This window comes from Nuphar pumila, chromosome 14, assembly GCF_984573655.1.
Source record: "Nuphar pumila chromosome 14, dmNupPumi1.hap1.1, whole genome shotgun sequence".
NCBI lineage: Eukaryota > Viridiplantae > Streptophyta > Magnoliopsida > Nymphaeales > Nymphaeaceae > Nuphar > Nuphar pumila.
The window spans coordinates 20,868,203-20,893,412 of NC_143262.1; the positions used below are offsets into that span (position 1 = coordinate 20,868,203).

At 38.7% G+C, this 25,210-nt stretch overlaps 2 pseudogenes; both read right to left on the reverse strand.

The window, feature by feature from the left end:
* Window positions 1-2,719: 2,719 nt before the first annotated feature.
* Window positions 2,720-9,345, reverse strand: LOC149816591 (benzyl alcohol O-benzoyltransferase pseudogene; annotated as a pseudogene).
* A 560-nt stretch (window positions 9,346-9,905) lies between these two features.
* Window positions 9,906-25,148, reverse strand: LOC149816592 (uncharacterized; annotated as a pseudogene).
* Window positions 25,149-25,210: the final 62 nt, after the last annotated feature.

The window sequence follows — 25,210 nt, forward strand, 5'->3', positions numbered from 1 at the left end:
CAGTCGATTATCGATATACACTATTCGAATGAGTCTTCTTGTGCCAGCCTGTGAAGACCCTGTTTTCTCTGTTGGCTGTTGACTTGTGCGATCAACTGGTGTAGGTGGGTCGTGTACAGGCGCAACATCATCTGTAAAAAAATACACACCAAGTTCTCAGAATGTGCATTTGAACTAATCAAGCATCTAATTAGTTATATGATATACCTATCACAGGAGCCCGTGAAGATGAAGGTTGAGCCTGGCTACTACTAGATGAGCGACCACTATAACCTCCACGAACCATATTCTAACAAATAACATATGTCATACAATACATTCAAATAATTCACATCAAGTATTACAATGCATTCAAGTCATTCACATCAAGCATTGCAATGCATTCAAATAATTCAAATCATTGACATCAAGTATTGCACTAATTCAAATCATTCGTTAATTGCATAAATTATAATACATTCAAATAATTGAAATCATTCACATCAAGTATTACAATGCATTCGAATCATTCGTATCAAGTATTACAATACATTGAAATAAAATTTTTAATCATTCACACCAAGTATTGCAATACAACTCACATCAAGTATTACAATGCATTTAAATACAACTCACATCAACTCACATCAAGTATTACAATGCACAAACGGTCAAAACATGATTGACTCAAATTATACTCGGACTTCAAATTCATTAGTTGAAGAACTGCAGACAAGATAGTGTGACTCTCACAACCGTTCCAAAGTGGCTCATCAGCATCTTTAAGTAAATCATAAAATCTACTAGCTGCATCGTTTGGTGATTCTTCATCTACGCCAGTTCTTACATCACTAGAACTCATAGCAGAACCCAGTTCTGTTCCTGCAGCATCAAATATCAAATTCGTATATGGATTATCGTGCACCACATTCACCCGTGCATCAAAATCGTTTCTAAATTCTTCTCCATGAAACGCTCAGTTCTGATAATCACTCACAAAACCCTTCCTGTATAGGTGATGTCTAACGCCATGGGGTTCTACAAATCGATTATTCTTACAAATCTTGCAGGGATACCTAATCCGACCTGTGGGATCTACCGTACTGACACTCGCCGTTGCAAATTCAATAAAACTATCGACACCATCCATATATTCATGCGATAACTCATTGTCCACTATCCTACGGTACATCCATTCATGGTTTGCAGTCATTCTGTCGTATGATGTTACGAATAGTATCCTAACGAATTAAGAAAAAAAGAATCAGAATGCGACGATGAAGAAAATATCAAATTTATCATGCAATATACTATGTTAAACAATAACAAGAATTTTGATGCATGCATTGATAACTTAATATTTTCATGTGCAAACTATTAATGACATGATACAATCATTTGAAGCATGCTTTTATTATAAAATTTCACATGGAAGTCAAAATCAAATTGAAAGTAACTACATGCAAACATTGATACAATTACATCAAACATTGCAATACATCATAATCATTCATATCAAATAAATGGCAAACATGTACCTGCAGCAAACACACTTCAATATCTCACTAACTACTACCATGCTTAGCATGGACTCCGTACTCCAAAAATAAGAACACTTCCATATTTCTACATTAAAATCATGCTCAGCATGATCTCCGAACTCCAACAAAGCAGTCCTAGATATCAACAACTAAGTGAGTGTGTGAACAATAAAGTGCTGCATTCAATAAATTAAATAACATGTGATACGTTTGCATCACTTACTCACCACGGGTATTTACCCGATTTGCATTGTTTTTGTCATTTACTTACCACAGGTGGCCGAGCACGAGTTGGTTCCGTTGAAAAATCTGCACAAAAACAAAACAAATTAAGTAACAAACTAACTAATCATGAAACAAGATGAAACACTAACTAAAAAAATTAAAACAAATTAAAACAACTCTAACTAATTGAAAGAAGAGAAAAGAAAAATAGTATATATGTTAAGCCAAATCTAACTAGAAGATGCTAATTTAACAAACCAGCTATAACATGTTGAACCAGTCGACTAACATAAAGTCATAGACAATTTCTAATCTGAACTACTTAGCAAAGGAATAGTAAATCAATCAATTAGTTTACTAGAAAAGATGTGAACTCCGTTTAACCACCACTATCATAAAGAATTCAAATAGCCCTAATCTAACTAACTGATTGTGAGAACATTAAATACCAATCTATCTAAGAAAAATATAATTATAAAAGACTAATAGATTGAAATACTCTAACTAACCAGATTTCAAGAAAACAAATTGAAGTAAAACTAACTACCAGTAGACATTAACAAACTAACAAATTGAACAACATGGACAACTTGTATATATACATTACAAAAAAAATTTCAACTTAAAATCCATATGGACAACATATATGCAAACTACACTTAAAACCATATGGACATCTTATATACACATATTACAAAATTTTTTTCAAGCTAATCACATGGACAACATAGGGATCACATAATAACTTTTTTTTTTTTTAAAAAGAGATCACATGGGCAGCATAGGTATCCATAACAAAAATTCTTTTCAAAACAGATCACATAGGCAACGTAGGTATCTCATAACAAATTTTTTTTAAAAAGAGATCACATGGGCAGCATAGGTATCCATAACAAAAATTCTTTTCAAAACAGATCACATAGGCAACGTAGGTATCTCATAACAAATTTGTTTGGCAATGAATTGATCTTTATTCACAAAGCAGATAAGATAAAAACAGGTTCTGTGGACTTTTGATCCGGGGCGGGTCCGTACAGCATCTTTTTGAGCTCCCGTTCAAAGATCTTCATAGCTGGAGCAGGCAAGGAAATCGGGATCACCATCCCTTCTCCCCCTTCGTTATTCTTGGAGTTGACGTAGAAGCTAACCAAGCCGGGGATTGGGCCGTCACTGCCCTTGGCTGGACCGCCGTACACCGGCATTCCCCAGCCGAGGTCCAGCTCGCTGAACCCGGCATGCCTGATGTCCGAGACCACGAAGGTGCGGACCACCGTGATGTTAGGCCGGCCCTTGAGCACCATGAGGTCCGCCACTGACCTCATGTACTCGTCTGTCACCTCCTCCTTGGCCTTCTTCACGAGCTCCACCGCATAACCTAGTGGGTTCGCACAGAGCTTCGCCGCTATCGAGACAGCTGCCGGGAACGCGAAGGCATTGCCGTAGTACCCCTGCGGCAGCGGCGGAATGTACCGGGACCGCGCGTTGAAGATGCACAACAGGCGAACCTCCTCCTCCGGATCGGGCTGGAGGCCGGCAGTGCGGCACCGCCATAGGCAGGGGGTCGACCCCCCTTGCCGGAAACGCAGGGGGTCGACCCCCCCTGCCGGAAAGCACGGCAGGGGGTTAAACCCCCTCCGTTTCCGGCAGGGAAGGGGCGTACCCCCTGCGTTTAGAAGAAGAAGAAGAAGAAGAAGAAGAAGAAGAAGAAGAATATTACCTGCGCTTCGCCGGACGGTGGCGGGAGGTTGACGGGGAGCGGCAGCTGGCGAGCGCCGGCTGGCGAGCAGTGGACGGGGAGCGGCGGCTGGCGAGCGGCGGTGGCCGGACGGTGGAGAGAGCCGACGGGCGGGAGGGAGCAATACAGCGAAACAGGGAAAAGAGAAAGAGGGATGGGATTAGGGATTTACGCGATATTTAGCGACGGCTTAGCGACGGAAACATTCCGTCGCTAAACCGTCGCTAAATCAAAATACAAAAACCGCGACGAAATATATACTGTCGCTAATCCGTCGCTAATGAGCGACGGATTAGCGACGACAGAGTTCCCTCTCTAAATCCGTCGCTAAAATGGTGTTCTTGTAATCAAAAGTAGCGACAAAAACATGCAGTCGCTAATCCGTCGCTAAGTAGCGACAGATTAGCGATAAAAGTCGTTTCTTCGCTAATCCGTCGCAAATTAGCGACAGATTCTATCTCTAGCTAATCTGTCGCTAAGTAGCGACGGGAAAAATCCGTCGCTAATTTCCGTCGCTAATTAACAATTTTCTTGTAGTGTGTTACAAATTTTCCCATGCGATCAGGCTTATAAAATATATGCTTGACAGTCCTATGTACATGATAGAAAAATACAATCCATGAAAAAAAAATTTGTTAAAAAATCACAACCATCTTAAAAAAAATCGAATAGAAATCGTATTTCTCTCATTCATTTTATCATTTGTAAATACTTAAGCAATTTCTATTATGAAAGAAATCTCAATCACACAGCTTGTGTCTACACACGTATACTCTATCAAAGTACCTACATCACCAATAGGAAATCGAAGTCGGGGTCTGAACACGCTGTTACACCGATTGAGCTGGAATGGTCGACTGAATGGTGTTCTCTGCACAACCTCTAATGGAGGTCACCTTCCAATTGGGAGGAGAATGAAGCAAGAGGGAGAGAGAGGATGAGATGAAGTAGTGGAGAGGGTGACTCAACGTAAGATTTATAACGAGAGGCTGGGAGAGTGAAGTTATAGGTGTGTTAAATGAGAGAGAGTGGTCGGGTTTTAACGTGGGAGTTTCATTGGCATACCAAGGGTTATATCACAATCATGGGGAGAGTGGGTTTGATTGATTGGGAGAGAGGGTGCATACGTACCCATCTCCTTCTTCTAATTGTAACCCCCCATTGCCAAAAAAATTGTGTAGGCATTATTTATTTATTTATTATATTTCTTCTTGATTTAGGTAGGGTCCACTAAGGCGGGTGACCCACTATTAATGTCTTACTACTTTAACATGTCTTCCATTAACATATATATATATATATATATCATCTTACCTGTTAACATGAACTTTATTTATATTTCTCATTAAATCCTAGATCCACGTTGGATCCAAATTCTATTTGGATCAACTCACACCCATATCTCCAACTGTTATGGATTTTGGATCCTCTTCGAATCCTGATCCAAATACTCAAATTCAACATTTTCTTTCTTTAATGGGTCTCGGATTTGCCTACAAACTAGATTCAAGTACTGGATTTGTTTACCCTAGATATTGGATTTTGGATAGTTTTAGATACTAGTCAAAGATCCGATTAATCCCAATAGGTTTAAATGTGCGAATTTAAATTTTCGGTTTTAAATTTCTTAATAGCCTTTAGTTTGTTCCAACTGATGACTATATTAGCTTTTCAATAGGTTAATTCAAAATTTTGGATTTACACTGATTTATTGGTCTTACATTTCTTGTTTTCCCAAAATCTGTGAATGTATGCGCTAACATGCATTTCTCATCATTCTTATAACGGGCCCCTAGGGTCATTCTTACATTCTTGAGAGAGGGTCGAATTTGTACACAAGAGAAGTCCCTTCAACCCAAAAGGTCACAACTCTCGACACTAAATTGTTAAGGCCATTGAGAAAGGATGCAATCGTTAAAGTGGCCTCCCAATAGTTGTCTTGTGGCCACATCCTTACAGAACAGGCCCACCAAACATCGCCACACCTGTCATGATAGATGTCGATCCTCTCTTTGATAGGCAATAAAACATCCAATGCTGCAGGTCTAATTTGCAACCTGTTCAAGGTTGATAATCCTCTTACTCCTGAATCTCCTCTATTACGAAAATTTAGATATATTTGGTGATGTTGTCAACAACTGGGTTTTGTTGTTTTTATAAATTTAACCTCATAGACGTGATCTATATTTCTGTTTTAGTGAAAATCAGCTCTTAGATCATCCCATTATGACACATAAGCAGGTGTTTTAGAAGGCTTAAAGAAAAAAACAATAGCCCATAATGTGCAATATTCATGGGTCATAAAATCACACACACACACACACACACACACACACACACACACATATATATATATATATATATATATATATTAAAAACGCAATGCAAATGCTGATCCTCAGCATTTGGACCATGCATGTTGAACCCATCTATGAGGTCAGGGTGAGTGAAAACGACCTGCATTTATGATTTTAACAGGCTGTATGATGTCATGATGCTATGACCAAATATGAATGTTAGATATTATAATTTTTACATTCATCCTTTTTCCTTGTTTTATATCTTAAACCCAAACTAAACTGGAATTAATGTTTCTTTTGCTGTTTTTTAACTAACATAAAACCTCAAACAGTTGGATCTGTGTACCCAGATTGGGAACAACACGCGGAAGGTTTTCACAAATTTTGGGTTGGATCAAAATTGCACCATGTAGGCTGATCCAAGTCCAGAATTGGACTAATTAAAGCCGTATACTGACCGGGTCTGACCAATGGGCAAAACCATTGTTTTTACATCACAGTCACAAATTTTGTGCTTAGGATTTTTGGGCAAGGAAAAATCTCGGGATAAACTCAACTTTAAATTGGCAAAACATAGGGAAAATCTCAGTATGTTTACAATTAAAGTATAAGAAACTAAAAAAAAACATCAAAAAAAAAATGCAAAATTGAGATAATATCACAATAATATTACGATATACTGAAAACAGGTGAAACTTTTTTAAATCTCGTAATATTAACAGGATTTTCACTGCCTGTGAAATTCCTGCAAAAATATTTCAAGAATTTCTCAGTCTTGGAGATTCTTATATCTAGAATTTTTTTTTGGCAGTCTTTACATGTGATCGGATTTAGGCAGATTATGCCTTGTGCAGGAGAGCAGATCAGGTGATCTGCCCAATCACTTTAAGTATAGTGATTTACTGTCCACAAATTACATAAAAACCGTGGGGCCCTCGTGAGATGAAGCAATGGACGGTCAAGATGTCAAGTGATTTGATGGATCACCTGATCTGCTGGTAATCCATCACTGCATCTGCATCTGGATGATGTTCAAATCGGAGCAGATCCAATGATTGGAAAGTAAATATTTGACCCACAGAAAATCACTGCGTGTAATAGCAATTTTCTGTGTCTTGTGTTTTACATAGAAAAATCACTGCACGTGTTATCAATTTTTTATGTTTTGTGTGGCCCGAGTAGTTTGTAAAGTACTCGGGGCCGATCACCTAACCAGGCCTCATCCAAAATGGATCCCACTAAGATGATCTGGCACATTCTAAAAACCGACAGGTGCCGTGCACCCTGATGGACCTGATGTGGATAGGGCCTAACCATTGGGGCCTGTAACCTGCTAGGGTTGCAGGCATTTATAATGTAGTTTAAGTTGGTAGAGATTGATCTCTATATTGATGTGAAATTCCTATGGATAGATTGTTTTATCAAGCTATCCACATGAGCATCCCTGAACTTGTCCACTGAAACTGGAGTAGGTTGTGTCCAAGGATTTTCATGTTGGACAACAAAACCTGGACACTGCTAACTTTAAGAAAGTGGTTCTGGAGATCTCTTGCATAAACTAGTAACTTTGGCCTCCATCTTAATGTCCAGAGCTAACAGGAGTTTGGATCTGGGTCTGGACTAAGGCAGGAGATGAGAAAATGGGCAAGGATTTGGATCCGGTGGGACCCATACGGCTTGTCCAATTATCGTATGTTAGAGCCTGAACTGAATCAGATTGAACCTGGGTCACATTTAAAAAAATAGGCTCAGTTTTATTTAAGAAAGATTCACTTATAGGTTTAACTTGTAAGTACTTGGCTAGGATATATCCATTAGTATTGCTGATAGAATAAACAAAAATGTACCAATGGGGGCTTCACTTGTCTGGTAGGAGCAGCTAGTTCCCGTCACCTTGTGTTGGGACGTTGCAAGTTCAAATCCCAATGGTGGGTAGGAGTAACTGCATAACCCCAGCTTGCCTTTCAAAACAAAAAAGTACTTTTTCCAACAAAGTGAGAGGATCGTGTACTTGTGTGCATGCCCAAACATGAAAACCACGATTGTGAATGTCAGGATGTTTCGATACCTGTTCAGAACAGCATTATAGTGTTTGGATTGAAGCATGAGAATTTGTTTGTAAAAACAACCCAGACATGGTTTTGGTGCTTAGGGAAAGACACTTCTTTCTCAACAGTATAATCCTTACAAATCACACTTATGGAAAAGCAAACGATGGACAAGATGGGTTAGGAAACTCAAGTTTGATTCAGCATGGAACCATAACAATGTCACCATTAGGGCTGTTAATGGGTCGAGTTTGTGTCAGATATCCGACCCAACTCGAACTCCAATATCCAGGTATAGCAATGAAAAATGCTAACCCGAACATTATTCAGGTCGGCTGAACCCGACCTAAGTCACACTCCGGCCAGGTTTGGGATACAATTTTGACCTGACATCTGACCTGACTCGGCTGACCCAAGTATTATTTAAGTATTCTCAAGCCCAAATATATTTTTTAAATATCCTTTAAATTATGCAGGTTGGATTGGGATTCTATTTTCTTGACCGGACATAACCGAACCCGACTGGTCGTTATTTGGGAGGATTCAGATGGATCCTGATGTTTTGGACAACGGACCCACTGACATCCCTAGTCGTCCTGGACCAAGAGAGCAAGTATAGAGTCATGCTTTTGTGGTTGATGTTATGAAAGAGATGGTACTAAACATTGATGGTGCCCAAGTGTTATTATATGTTTTAATGGTTGTTTTTTAAACTATTACATATTGATGTTTTAGAGTCCTGCTAGCTGTCGTATGTCAGGACTTGTTATCATGCAAAGTAGGATGTCATGCCTCATAAAATGCTATTTTAGTAGTCCTTCTTTCCAATATATAAACAAACTATAGAGCAAAAACCATGGTTCTACTTTATGTTAAATGAAAAAAAAAACAATTTTTAAGGAAAAATGAATCCATGGTGGAGTGAATAAAAGATCCACTACAAGGATGAGGGTCAATAACGACTCTTTAACGACAAGAAAAAAACTCGCCGCTATTGATTAAGCAATAACCGCAAGAGTTGTGTCTCCGCTAATTGATAGGTAATAGAAGTAACATAAATATCATATCTTTATTACTCTACTATGGCTATGCATCTCGCCGTTATTGATTAAGCAATAACGATGAGCTGGACCGGGCCATGAATGCCTTGCTCAATGATATAACTCTCATAGTTAAAGACACATCTATAATGGCAACATCTGGATGTTGCAGTTTAAAATATGTTTATAACAGAGATTCTGTAGACGTTAAATGTTGTTGTTAAAACACTTTAACAATAGTATTTAACGGCCACATAATCTTGTTGTTATAGATCAATAATGACAAAATCTGAATTTTGCCATTATATGGTTTTACTCTATAACGGCGAGAATTATGTCATCGTTATAGAGTCGTATTTAAAAAATGCCTGATGACCCTTTTTTATATTTCTCTCTCTCTTTGGACCACCACCGAACCTTTCTCTCAAGATCTTGCCGGACCACAACCAGACCTCTCTTTGTGATCTTGTCGGCCATCAATCCTCCTCCCTCCTCCTCGTCGGACCCCTCTCTCTCTCTCTCTCTCTCTCTCTCTCTCTCTCTCTCTCTCTCTCTCTCTCTCTGCGATGGCCACTCCTCTCTCATTCCCATCGAACTACTGCCGATCCACTGCCAGACCACTGTACCGGACGATCCCTATATATAGGTATGTTAAAACAAATTTTTTTCATGAGATCTGAACCTAAGAGTTTTTACCTATGTTTGCATATGTAGGGTCTTTGCTTAGTTGGTTATGATCACTATTAGCATAACAGAGCATTAGGTACCAATAAGGATTTAGAGCTTTAGGGCGTTATATATTTGAATGTGATGATTTGGAATATTATTTTTTTAATCTTTTCTGGAGAATTACATGCTTTCTTGTTTACAGCATATATATTGGGACTATTCTTGCATATTTGATCTTCATAGTCAATATAGTTAGCACTATATTGGTAGAATGAAATGCTTGGCTGCAAGGTGGTCTTCCCTGTCGTTTGCCAAGCTCTCGTAGAATGAAGAGTACTCTTCCTTAGTGATCTCTTCTGGCTTCCTCATCAAGATGGGCTTCTTGTTGGTGAGGGACCATTCATGGGAGACCACCTTAACCTCCTTCTCTTCTTCTCATCAACATCCTCTTCATCTCCCTCTTCCTCTTTCTTGTCCTCCTCCTCCTCATCACTGACTTCCTTCTCTGTGGTCTTCGCAGTTCATAGGTAGATGAGGTAGATGATGAACTCAGAGTGCTTCTTCACAAGGTCCTTACGTCTCCTTTCCTCAAAATATTTGAGTTGCAGGCATGGCCAAGATTCAGCAAATGAAATAATCAATAATAGATATGAGCAGGGGCGTAGCTAGGGGGGGGCAGGACTGGGCTGTAGCCCAGTCCTGCCTCCACAAACAGTTAACAAAATTTTTTTTTTTTTTAAAAGCCCAGTCCTAGCCCTGCCCTGATTCCATATGAAATAGATTTTTATCCATTTTTTAGCCCAGCCCTTACTGCAGCAAATAGTTTGATTTGTCCATATGAAATAGATTTTTATTAATAATTGTCGCCATTTTTTATTTTATCTCAAAAAAAAATTTTGGGGGCGCTGCCCCCGAACCCCCGACTATCACACAATTTTTTTTTTTCTACACCCCTGTTTGCCCCCCCCTCACATGAATCCTAGCTACGCCCCTGGATATGAGCAAATTTGCTACTTCTAGATCAAAATACTCAATTCATTGAATAAATCTCTTTTTGCAAATATGACATTTATATCTCAAGACGGTGTGATGCACATAAGAATCAAAAGTTACAAAAATAAGAACCCTTGTCATCACACACACTTTCATTCAATTCAAAGACTTAAAATACTCCAACTTAAACAAGAAGTTGGCGTTGACATCACATGACGATATGTGGCAGATCAATACTAAACACCACATCTCAAAGAAAGAGAATTCAAGACGAAGTGTTATATGATCTTCCTTTAGGTACAAGATGATCCTAGTCCCTCTTCTCAAGCTTTCCCTAGAGACATCCCTTGTCATGGTGAATGAACCACCAGCCTGTGACTCCCAAATATATTGCTCATCATCATTGTGCTTGGTGGTGACAATCACCTTCTCTACAACCAAGTAGAGTAGAACCCCACACCAAATTGACAAATCATGCTCACATCAGTACCATCCTGTAATCTTCCATGAACTCCTTCATCCCAGATCATGCAATTGTACCCAAATTGTTCACCAAGTCTGGCATAGTCCAGCGACATCAATATAATGCAAACAAGCGAAGAGAAATCTCCAACTCGCTAAAGATAGGAGAATCGCATAGCAGCTTTGGTCATGCCAATGCCACTATCAATGATGCTCAGTGTTTTGTTAACCTTGTCAGGAATAAGCCAGATGAAGAGCTTAGGTTGTCCATCAAGCTTGCTCTTATCGATCAAACTCTCAAACCTGGTCTTGTCCAATGCCTACATAGAAAACATATAAGCAACTCAGAGATTCGACTATAGAATTAGGAAAGATAAACCCAAATACTTAGAGCAAACGACTGGAAACACCACCTTGTAGTCAAACACTTATGCTGAGATAAAGGTAAAATTTTGAGTGGGGCATGAATCTGGTTTTGAAGCATCGATTCATGCAACAACTTTTCATGGTTGCAAACTAGTATTTTGAAATTCTTCATTTAGACAAGATTCTCTATACTTTACAAAACATGATATTGAGGAAGTCTTTGGATCATAGTGAGCTGAACATACCTATGATTGTCCTTCATTTCAATGAATTTTTATTAACTTTTAATAATGAAAGTTATATTTATGTCAATGTTAGAAATTAGAATTTGAGAGGTAGTTTTTTTAATTTTAGAAATTTGTGTTTTTATTTATAAATGTCACTCATCAAAGATTCTCTTGTTGAATATATTGGGGCCGTTATCTGTGAATATGGATCAATCATGGATACACATTCACGATAGAAGTTCTGAACCTTATACATATGTAATTGATCGATTCATTAAAGTGTCACATGCTCATGTCGATTTTGCTGGTATAATGCGATGCCCATGTCGGGACTAAAAAAGTAAAAAATATAAAGTTCTACCATATATCAAACTACATTTGATTGGACATGGTTCTACTATGAAATATATTCAGTCCCGTATGAGTGTGGCCTAAACTCACGTGAATCTAGTGCATGTACATCATGATGAGAGGGATGATACAACCGAAGTTTATGATCAGGTCAAAGAAACGTTGAACGGTGTTATTATGGGGACAACATTGGACCCAACTCTAGATGATGATGGTGAACACATTCCCCTTCAAGACTTAATGAGTGATGCCCGGAGCAATTTATATTTAGGTTATACAAAGTTAACAAAACTAGCTTTTATTTTTAAGCTATTTCATATCAAATCAATGAACAATTAGAGTAATAAATTGTTCGACATGGTGATTGATTTGTTGAAGGAGGTATTGCCTGAGCAAAAAAGTTTGCCAAACTCTTACTACGAGGTGAATAAACTTGTAAATCACAACAACTTTGAATGTAAGTCGTATATAAGGAAACACAAATAGATAATCCACAACTTATGCAATAATGTTTAGGAAGCTACAATACGACCTCTCCAGGAGTTTACAAGTTAGTTTTTACAGAATCACGAGGTTGTTTCTCTAGAATTAAGAATTCTCGTAAAAGAACCTAAGCGTGAATCACAGTCCTATCAAACTTATGATGTGAATGGAATCATGTTTCATACATAGTGTCATGGTGACGACTGTAATTCTTATAACAGTGGGGTAATGGTTATGTGTGAAGGCGATGTAGGAGAGCCTAATGTTGACTATTACGGTGTTCTAAAAGATATTATCAAATTTAAATATATATGATAAAATTGAGTCTATATGTTTAGATGTGACTGGTTTAATAATAGGCACATAGCAATGATGAATATTTTATGTGTTAACATGTCTCACCCAACATACCAAGAAGATCCCTTGATTTTAGCCTCTCAAGCTATGCAAGTATTTTATATTAGAGATCCCATAAAGAGAGAAATACATATAGCGCAAAAGATAATACCAAGAAATGTGTACAAAATTCTACCATCTTCATCTGAACACAATGAAGAACAAGACAATGATGCGTATCAGGAGGACTATTGTAGAAGGATTGATTCACTACCCCCCACACCATCGATGAAGATTCCATGCCGTTATATCGAGATGATTTAGGATAATTAATAAATATTCTGATGTGTAATTTTATGAAAGATAAATATTGCAATAGAATCTAAATATCTACACCACAACCAGACTGAGTTTTGTGTATCAGAAGCAAATCAAGCAATGAAAGGCTTCAGTAACTATCAAGCCTTATACATCTTCATAGCTCTAGAGGTATTATGCGAGGGTAAGTTTTTTTTTAATATAGTATAGTGCTAAATAAGTTTGATCTAATAGATTCTTAATTTGTTTCTTGTAGACTGAAATAGATTGACATAAGCCGACAACGAGTGTGTTCTATAAATTAGTAGATCATCTTCGTACCTCTAGAAGTATCATACAAGGGTACATTTTTTATTCTTTAAGTTTATTTTTTTTATATAGTATAGTGCTAAATATGTTTAATCTAATAGATTCTCAATTTATTGTTTGTAAGCTAATTTATGTAAATATTAAAAGTGTATATGTTTCTTGCAGATTTCCATGAAGTGAAAATTTCTTGAGAAAATCATGAGAAAAACAGATGATGCAGATGATTTGAATGAATGAATGCACTTTGAAAAGATTTCTGAAAAATTTGTTGGAAAAATGTGGATTAAGTCAAAGTAAATCTTTCACATATTCTGACTGTGGCCATGAATATGTTCAGAGTTTACTTGAGTTAATTCACAATATTTTGAAAAATTAGAAATATGATGTGCATTTTTAAGATAGCCTAAGAGTGTAGGCTCAATGTGACTGGTAGAAAGATGATGGATCTGAGTCTCGTCCATATTCCGACTAGGGCTGTAAATATGGACTCCACCGAGTTCATCAACTCTATAAGAGTTGGTGTACGTGCCATTTGTGTTCATCCACAGTGAATTTTGAAAATTGAGATATATGAATCATAGAATCAGAATATTGCAAGAATCAAACTATATGAGATGCAACCCAATCTAAGCAATAAAAGTAAATATTATTCCAAGTTTGATTGTTACATTTCTGACATAAATCAAAATAAATGAAATACATAGTGTAGAAAGAATCAGCATCCTCCAAATTTTCCTGCAAAATGAGAGTTAGTACCAAATAACCAAGGAAATGAGTATACATATGATATGTACTACGAAGATATACATGGTTATATCTAAATGCTTGGATTTATGCTAAATGACATGTGAGGATGAAGATATATTTACAAAAAGAAAAAAGGAAAAATATCTTGTGGTTGTTTAGGACTCCTTGATAGAGTCCTTATATAAGCTTACAAAGACTTAAGAAGGTTTTGAAAAGTCTATTAAGATGAAACTTTAGAAAGTCAACAAATAGAAAATTTTCAAAATTTTTGGAAATAAGGGTGTGAGAGTCCTCAAAAGGAAAACTCTCCATCTCCAGCCCATCCAGAAAGGGCCGAAGATTGGGGGGGGGGGGGGGCGTCGCTCCCCTTAAAGTCTATTTAAACCTCAAAAAAAAAGAGAAAGAAAAAGAAAAAGAAAGAAAAAGGAAGAAAGAAAGAGAGAAAAACGTGGAAGAAGAAGAAGAAGGGAGCTTCTTCTCTAACCATCCAATCTTTTTCATCATTATTTTCTTATTCTTTTTCGATCTACGATCAAGGTATAGGATTCTATCTTGTTCTGAATAATAAAAAGAGTATAGATTCAATTTTCATGCAATGTTTTAGTAGAAATCCATGAGAAAGAGTGAACCTGGATATTTACTCTAAGATCCATGGTTAAAAAAATTTATGTATTTTCATCTTTTTCAAAATTTATTTTGGGGATACATATATATATATATATATATATATATATATATATATATATATATATATATATATTGGACGAGCCACCAATCTATTGTGTTAGTGCTTTAAAACAATTTCTGAGCAAGTCTAATTCCATGTTAAAATAAAATTTATGTTTTTAGATTTATATTAAAAAAACAATGTATTAGTTTACTTTTTTTATCCATGCGAAGTCTTGAGTGCAAAAATCAGTATAAGTATGCTATTGGTGGCGGATCTCTTAATGCATGATTGAGAATAGGTATTCATCTGTATATTTGAGCATAAAGCCTAAATTTATATGATCATTGACTACATGAAATTGTTATGTATGCATATCCATGTTTACGTACATGTACAATAAAGTTTTCTTTGCTCATGTTTTTCATCTATTACTGGGCTGACTAGCAGCCCATCCGAGTCACACTCGACTGGTCTGTCAGACCTGCACAGATTCAGCCTGTGCAGGGTGTTGACAGGGTTTCAAAAAAAAAAAAACAGCCAACTGGGTACTTATTTGCTACCTTGGGGCCGGCTGGCAGCCCAGCCAAACTAAGTTCGGCTGGCCTATCAGGCCTTGGACACTCATGTTAGCCCAGCCATGTGTTGGTTGGGCATGATATAAAAAAAAATAGAAACAAATTTTTTTGTGGTTTGGGTTGGCTGGCAGCTGGTCGAGTGGTTCTTAAATGAAAATCATAATCTGCTACATGGTAAAAGTCTATAACTAATGAATAATTATCTCATATTAGTTAACTTGGTAGTTTAATCACTATAAGAAAATTGTGGATTAGCGATGGCCTCTATCCATCGCTAAGTCGTCGCTAAACTGTTTAGCGACGGATAGAGGCCATCGCGAATTTATGCTCGCTAATTGGCGAAAAACTTATCTGTCGTTAATTCTGTCGCAAATTTGTAACAGATTATTGACGGACATTATCCGTCGCTAAATTTAAAAAAAAAAATTGATCCCTGTCGGGCGGTATTCCGGCAGCAATAAGCGGGACTTATACTGCACCCGACAGGCATTGCACAGAACGATCGCTCTGCCTCGTCGCCGGACTTGTATCGTCCTCCGTAAACCGGTGCTCTCCGGCATCGCCGTCCTCTGTGAACCGGCATCGCCGTCCTCCAACAATCGCTCAGCCTCGTCGCCATCCTCCGAGAAACGGCGTCCTCCGAAGTCGTCGTTGTCGCCGTCCTCCAGCGTCGTCGTCGTCCTCTGGCATCGTCGTCCTCTGGCGTCGCCGTCCTCCATGAAACTGCGTCCTCCGAAGTCATCGCTGTCCTCCGGCGTCGTCGTCCTCCGAAGTCGTCGCCGTCCTCCATCGTCGCCGTCCTCCGTCGTTGTCGTCCTCCATCGTCGTCGTCCTCCGTCGTCGCCGTCCTCCGTCGTCGTTGTCCTCCATGAAACTGCGTCCTTCGAAGTCGTCGTCGTTGTCCTCCGGCGTCGCCGTCCTCCGTGAAACTGCCTCGTCGCCGTCATGCTCTCCAGTGCGCTCTTCGACGGGAAGAGAGTGGTTTAAATCATGCGCGATCGATTTAAATTTCGAACGGGGAGAGAGGGAAAATTTCGCGCTCAGTTTAAATCAAAAATTAGCGACGAAAAAAATCTCTCGCTAAATCCCTCGCTAAAATGGTTTTCTTGTATTGAGAATTAGCGACGAAAAATTGTTATCGTTAATTTGTCGCTAATTAGCGACAGATTAGCGATGAAACAACTTTCATCGCTAATCCGTTGCTAATTAGCGACGGATTCATGAAGAAAGTTTTCTCTAGCTAATCTGTCGCTAATTTGCGACGGAAAAAATCCATAGCAAATTTCCGTCGCTAATTAACAATTTTCTTGTAGTGAATTAAAAACCTAAATTTTTTTGTTATAGAAATTAACCACCACTGAATTCATTTTCAATACCTTTATGACAGAATGCCTAACATTATCGATACACTTCAAAACATAAACAAAATTTAAGCTATGTTAGGTGGTTCAATTAAATTTCAGAAGATATACAGGTTAATAGGCATGTGAACATCAAAAATATGCAACTTAACATGTAGAAACATCGCAAGCACGGTCAATATTTCAGAACCAATTGCAAATCGAGTTTAAGTGTGTAGGAAGATGCGGAAAATACAAGCATGCTGACATGTGCTACCAAATATTCAGAACTCAGCTATGTATATAATAACAAATAGAGTTATCAACATATACTTCGTAACATTGAAATAACCTATGTTTGTACATGCTTATACACTGATCTATGCAAAACCCAAAATTTCTTTGCACATTCTGTGATCTGAGTGTTAACATTTCAATACCAGTGATAGTATAACCATAGAATCGTACTACGATCATGTCATAACTTGGCATTCAATATTAAAATCCATGATATTTTTAACAGGGAAATAAATCAAAACATACTTAACGCATTATGTTTATCTAATCTGAGTGCTAAAAAAATATTCAAAACCTGTACTACTTTAGGTAGGGAAACCAATGCCATAGTCTGAGTATCAAAGTTTTAGAACATGTGATTTTACGTTCATTAACAAGAGTTTGAAAAAAAAATTACAAAAGTAACTCATCGAGTCTGCAATATTCATTTACAAAGAGTACAGTATGCAGTTTACGAAAATGCAGACCATTCACATGGTAATAAACCCATTTTTTTTTAAATCTTAGTGGGTATTTATAATTAAATACTTAATACAGAAGTTGTTAAAATTTTCCTATTGAACTCAAAACAAATAATCTATTCAGAACAACGCAATGCAAACAAAGAAGATTGAAGGTTAATAAATCAATGAGCACCAGGAAACATCCATGAAGTAAAAGCACCAGGAAACACCCTTAATCGGGTGAAAAAAAAGAATTAATGTTAGGATGTAACCTCTTAAAAATGACATGCTGGATTAATAAAATAGCAAAAGGGATCTAAATCATCATTTAGCCAACAAAGCCCTAATCTTTAATAGTTATTCGAATAACATTCATGATGCATCTAATATAGGTGATGCATGGACATTAGAGTATGTGCTGGTTGCATACAAGTGCACAGAGACAAAAAGGGGACCACTATTTGATCCCTAATTCATCAGCAACATAAAAAAAAGAGGGATTGCAATGTATTATTGCATCCTTGAACAAAGCATTTGACAAAATCATAGAACCCAACCTCAGAAATCGCAGATCCCTAAACTTGTTTTCGATTTTCCTCTTTTTGCTGCCATAAAGCAAATCTCCTCACTGGGGCCCTGAGACTGCGAAAAATACGAAAGTAGGGGTGTCAGAATCTAAGAATTTTGTGTACGAACCCCTCAAATGAAACAAATAAGTAAAAAAAATATAGATAAGATTCATGCAATATTTTAAAGAGATGTAATTATGACAAATTCATAACTCAATTGACTATTCATGCAATAGAAAATAATTATTAAGCATGAATGAACAATTTAATAAACAACGGGGACCACAAATTAAGCAATAAAACATTTAACAAGCATTAGAAAATAAACATCATGTATTCACTAATATATAACAATTAAAAAAACAAGTGAATATGCATGATCTAATGTATAAAAGAAATGTGCATGATTTCAGTGCACATGCATGAATAAATTATTATATTTTATTAGAGTATTCTTTTCATATGCATGTTTCTATTAAATATACACAATTTAAGTTTCTCTTTTTATTATCGTTGCCCGTGGACACTTCAAATAGGTAAAATTTCTCGAGGTCAAGTAGGGTTCCCAAGGTAACTTAGCACACAAGTTATATTTTATTACTAGGTTCCAAACTTAGTCCTCGACCAAAATATCCTTCCAAACATTAGACCTTCATATCTAATGTCAGGACACCAGAGACTTCCACATCCACAAGTGTCACTTTCTTGGTATATGAAAATAACAGTTGTGTCTACATACCACCCCCAGGTAAAGTAGCAGATTCTCCCTAAAACTGTAGTCAGGAGAAGAACCTTAATATCGGGTTCAAAGGTAACAACAACGCACACATAGTTTTAGTATCCTCACAATTTTCCAAAATCGTAACTCTAAGAGTCTCATTCTAAAGATGGGATATCTTAGAACGTATATTACACAGTTTTATTTCTTTATCTTGTTATTAATACTCATTCGTTAATTTGCAATTCAGTATGCAAAATTAATAACACAAATTCACAAATCCAAATGTGAGGCTCATAACGAGACCACAACCCATGGAAGAGCATAGAACAATGCAATATAGTGAAACAATATCAATATGACTTTTGTGATGCATTAAAATAAGTAAAGAATGAGCAATCCAATCTCAAGCCTCACACAGTCCACAATGATCCATTGTTCGACCATTAATGCATCATGTGCAAAAATCATAACATGTCATATATGCAATGATTTCACATGCTTTCAAATGCACATTCATATATGCTAATTTAACAATCTGTGTGAACTCCAACATTCATATGCCACTACAAGAAAAATGTTAATTAGCGATGAAAATTTACGACAAATTTTTTTCGTCGCTAATTAGCGACGGATTAGCTAGAGAAAACTTTCTTCATGAATTCGTCGCTAAGTAGCGACGGATTAGCGATGAAAGTTTTCTCTAGCTAATCCGTCGCTAATTAGCGATGGATTAACGACAACAATTGTTTCGTCGCTAATTCTCAATACAAGAAAAACATTTTAGCGAGGGAATTTTTCTGTCGCTAATCCATCGCTAATTAGCGACGGATTAGCAACAGAAAAATTCCCTCGCTAATTTTCGATTTAAACCGAGCACGAAATTTTCCCTCTCTCCCCGTTCGAAATTTAAATCGATCACGCTTGATTTAAACCGACTTCTTCGGAGGATGGCGAGGAGAGCGTGTTGGAGAGCATGTACATGAGAGTGGAGGACGGCGAGGCCAGAGGACGGTCGGCGATCGCTGGAGGACGTCGGCGCCGGTTCACGAAGGACGACGACGCTGGTTCACGGAGGACGGCGACGCTGGTTCATGGAGGATGACGGCGATGCCGGTTCACAGAAGATGACGGTGCCGGTTCATGGAGGACGGTGATGCCGGAGAGCACCGGTTCACGGAGGACGGTGACGCCGAAGGATGGTCGGCGATCGCTGGAGGACGTCGGTGCCGGTTCACGGAGGACGACGACGCCGGTTCACGGAGGACGACAACGCTGGTTCACGGAGGATGACAACGATGCCGGTTCACGGAAGATGACAGCGCCAATTCATGGAGGACGGCAACGCCGAAGAGCATCGGTTCACGGAGGACGGTTCACGGAGGACGACGACGCCGGTTCACTGAGGATAACGACGCCCGTTCACGGAGGACGGCAACGCCGGAGAGCATCGGTTCACGGAGGACGGTTCACGGAGGACGGCGATGCCGGTTCACTGAGGACAACGACGCCCGTTCACGGAGGACGGCGATGCCGGAGAGCACCGGTTCACGGAGGACAATACAAGTCTGGCGACGAGGCAGAGCGATCATTTTGTGCAATGCCTGTCGGGTGTGGTATAAGTCTGGCTTATTGCTGTCGGAATACCGCCCGACAGGGATAATTTTTTTATTTTTATTTTTTAAATATAGCGACGGATAATGTTCATCGCTAATCTGTCGCAAATTAGCGACGGAATTAACGACAGATAAGTTTTTCCGCTAATTCGCGATGGCCTCTATCCATCGCTAATCCGTCGCTAAACAGTTTAGCGACGGATTAACGATGAATATAAGCCATCGCTAATCCACGATTTTCTTGTAGTGTGCATGTATTCGAAATCTCATGCCCTTTATATGCTTTCATTCATGAGTTTCAATCAAAACATGTGAATACTCATGCATATGCAAAAAACACATCAACATCACGTATGCACATACACTTGAAACAACATATTGCTAAAGCATGTCATATCAAATCAAGGCATGTAAAAAATTCCATTCTTAGCATGTATTAGAATCAAAATACATAAACTTATCACAATCTGTAAGTTTACATGCATATTAAATTTAGAATTCCAGATTTAAGCAAACACAAAGTGTTACGACAAATTTTGAAGTAGGGCGATCGAGCCTAGCTGACCCCGTCGGCAGGAGTTCATCCCTGATCCAGCTGAACCCAATCAACTGGGTGCCGCAGACCACCCACTAGCCATACAAACAAACTTTTATTTTATTTTTTTGTAAAACTTTTTAATTTTAGTTTTTTTTTAAGGGCACCCACCTGCCCAGCTCAGCTGGGCCTACAAGGCCCGACAAGCCTGGTAAACAGGTCTGCCAGCACCTGTTTGGGTGTTGTCCAGGTCTGGCCCAGTCTGGCTAGACCGCCCACTGAGTCTACTAAAAAAAACTCTTTTAAAACCTCTTTTTTTTTGTATAAATTAGTCCAGCACCTAGCCAACCCAGTCAGCTGGGCTTGGCAGGGTACCACAAAGCTCAGATTGGGCCTGTGCGCATCTGCCAGGGCCTGGCATGAAATTGGATCTTGGTAGCATATGCCTTGCACAACAATGAACCGAGATAGCATTGGCATTGGATAAGATCCGAAGTTAATCAAACTTAGATAGGCTCACCTGGTTCAGGATACCTTTGAATGACTTTGCAGAAGTGATGAGCTAGAACCTCACGAAGTAAGGGTCAGACCAGAAGAGTAGTAAATTAGGTTAGATATCACAGGTTGGATACCAGACCCAGATATGCATACAAAGTAACTAAACGATGACAAAAAAAAAAGCAAGAGAGAGAGAGAGAACTGATTTGATCCTTCTCTTTGTTGAAAGCAAAGTTAGACATCAGCTACGTCAACGTCTCACTATTGGTATGGGAAACTAAAAAGAAAAACAAAAAATATGTGTAATTTTCGATGGAATTTTTAACGTGATGAACCTGACAATATTCCAAACCAAGTTTTTCTAAAAAAATCGGGTTTGGGTTTTTGAAAAATATTGTATCTGGTCAGTTATGGGTCTTTTGATATCTGACCTGATAATGATTCTGTTATGCAAACCACGAACAAGCAAGAAGCAAAATACAAGATAATGAGAAGAAAAGAAAAGATAAAAGATTTACATACACTTAGGCCTACGCCAACGGTCAAGGAGCAAAATCTACTGCCAAATGTGTATAAGATACAATGGCAGAGTATAGAGCTCTCAAATTCCTATTCCCTAGTACACCCAAAACGCTCTAATATCCCAAAGAAAAATTGTGGCTCCTCATAAAAGAAGGAAACCCTAGAGTCAGAGACAGACCTACATTAGGATGGCGCCCCCTCCAAGAATTTAAAACTTATATTGGGGCCTTTATCTGCTCTCAATATACCTAAAAAAAAAAACTTTCGCGGCCCCCTTGCCAAAAAAAAACTGGCCTCCCCTAAGAAAAAAATGTTCGTTTACCCGCCAAATAGGGCAGGTCCAAGCCCTTGGTGACCACCACAAACCTCATTGACAATTCTCATTGTACGATCTCTAAAATATTTTTAGATCGAATCATGGATCAAAGTAGATTCAAAATTCAAGACAACCACAGTAGATTCGAATTACTCCTAATATAGCCGGTTAGAGTTGACCCTAACGCAGCTATGATCTAACCGTTGTCAACGCAAGTAGGCTTTTGGCAAACTGAGTTTGCCAAAAACTCGGTTTTACCCAATTCATCCAAACAAGTCCTAACAAAGAAAAAACTGTCAAGTTGCTTCTTTTCCAATTGTCTTCGGGATACTTTTCCATCACCACTTACTGTTAAGGCCCATTTGTTTCACAAGAAAACAACCTTTTTCCACGTGAAATACAAACATCATGGATAAAAAATGGTCGGCCACCATATGGCACTTCGGTGGACTTCACATTTTCCCGCACGATGGCCTTTTGGTATGAAAAGGGCCCTTATGGCCTTTTGTACTTTCCCACAAAAAGGGCTTTCTGTTGTCCTTGTTGAAACAAAAGAGCCCTTTAATGCCCATCCAAGAAGTTATCATCTGCATTCATTATGTAGTTAAAAAGTTCATGTGGACATTGTTGCGTATAAACTGTCCTAGCTTCTTCTAGTGCCTGCTGCTGCCAACGACATTAATTATTATGGAAAAAGAAACCTTGACACAGCTAGCTGCAAGAAAGTGACTCTGAAGATCTCTTAAGCATAAGCTAGTAACTTTGGCATCTATTTAGGCTCCGATTACCAGGGATCTAACGTCCAGCACTATCAACAGTCACTAAAAAAAACGTGAATTAGCGATGGAAATTTGCGACGAATTAGTTAGAGAGAACCAGCCGTCGTTAAAATTGGAATTAAAGGTGGGATTAACGACGAAAAAAATTGCATCTCAAACTACTTCGCACGACGAATGAACGACAGAGAGTAGCGATGGATTTTGCGATGGAAAAAAATTGTCGCAAATCCGACCCTCATTTTTTTATAAAAAGTGCCCATCCAGGGCACTAAATTCTCCCTCCCTTTCTCTCTCTGATTACCCCGCTGTGACGCCTCCTCCCCTTCCCCATTCGTAGCCGGCCGGAGCAGGGTGCTATCGCCGTAACCACCACCGCCTCTGCTTCTTTCCCTTCTTCTCCTCCCTCTTCTCTTAATTTTTCCTTTCCCCGTTTGTAGCCTCGCCGGAACAGCGTCGGAAGATACAGAGGGGAAAGGGCGGCAAGCTCTAGGACCGTCAGATGGAGCCGGACGTGAGCATCGAGGGCGGGTGCATGATCCGGGTGGCGGTGCTGCCGATCGGCCCCGTCCCGCAGGCGCGGCTTCGGGACTACGCGGCGATGCTGGTGCGCCACCAGTTTCTCGTGTTTCCCTTGGGCGGACAGGCTCTCAAATTCGTGACTGCATTGTAAAGGGAACGAACTCGGAGAAACTATAAGCAAGAGGTTTATCAGAAGGTTCTGGAGCAAGGAAGTGGAGAAGAGGTAACTTTTTGTGAGATTTCCTTCTTTTCTGTGTAATTTGATATTCTATGAGCTTCTGGAGTTTCTTTTCTAATCTTTCATGATTTTTTTTTTGTCGATATCGTTGCGTTGTGGTTTGTAAGTGGGATTCTGAGTTATTCGGTTGGTTTTCTGGGTTCTGGAGTGAGATTTTCTGCTTTATTATGATTTTTGTGAGCTTATGGAGTTTATTTTCTAAGTTTTCATAGAAACTTTCGTCTCCTGATTGTTGCATTATGGTTTCGAAGAGGGATTTTGGGTTATCCGGGAGATTTTCGGTATTTGAAGGTGAGATTTTCTGCTTTATCATGATTTTCGTGTGGTTTTATTGTTGCTTTGAGGGTTTTTAAATGAGGCTTGTGTCTTTCCTCTGTAACTTTTTTTTTTATGGTTTTCTTGAGCTTTTGTGCGAGTTTCGGGTTTGACATGGTTGAAACATGCAGGCAAGAGGCGGACTCAAGCTAGAAAGGACGTGCGGCTCGTGACATTCTTCTTTGTGCTTTGATCTTGGAAGTTTTCTATTTAGAGAAGTGTTTTGGCTACTATTTAGGTTGATCTTTTAGCTCAGGAAACCCTAGGCCCTTCTCTTTACCAAGGATCTGAGAAGTTTTTTTCTTTTATTGAGTCGCTCTCTTTCTTCGATTCATTTGGCCTCGAAAATCGACACCTTGGCTTGAGTCTTTGAAAGCTTCCTTTGGACGATTTTGTGTAGTGTTGATTATTGTTATTAATCTTCTGTACTAAGAATCACAGCCTTGAGCATTTTGCATAGAGGACCATAGTATTTGATTTGTTTCTTGTTTGAAGATTCAACTATTCTTCACAAATTTCTTGCTTAGAGGAACCTAAGATAGCTTTTTGTGAACTTCGTTATTTAAAGAACCAGATTTTATCAGTTCATTTCTTTAACAAAAGGAACATTTTTTCTCAGGTTTTATTTAACCGTTTCTTAAGATTAAGAAATCCTAAAGAAGCTCATTTTTTCATTCAACATTTTTTAGCTCAAGATCCAAGCTTTATTTTCCCTATTTAATGGTGGTCTCTCTCCAATCAAGCCTTCTCCGTCTGCCTAATGTTCCCGGAACAAGCTCAGAAAAGTTTTCTTCAGTATCTTCAATTTCATGTAGCCGGATTATAAAAGAGTTGACACACAAAAGGAAGAGGGAAAGAGGTTGTGAAAGAAGATATTTGAGTATCTATTGTGAACAACAAGCTGCTGTTGCTTTAGCAGAGAAGTTTGAGGACAAACAGGAACAGGCAGGTGAATATGTGAGGCAATTGAGCTGCGTGATGAAGTTTGGTGGATCGTTTTGGCCACTGCAGCTAGAATGAGGGAAGTTGCAGGCCTGATCCTCAGCTTTTCTGAGGAGAACCCTGTCATTGTTATGTCTGTAATGGGGAAGACGACTAATAAACTTCTATAAGTGCGTACGTTATTGTTTT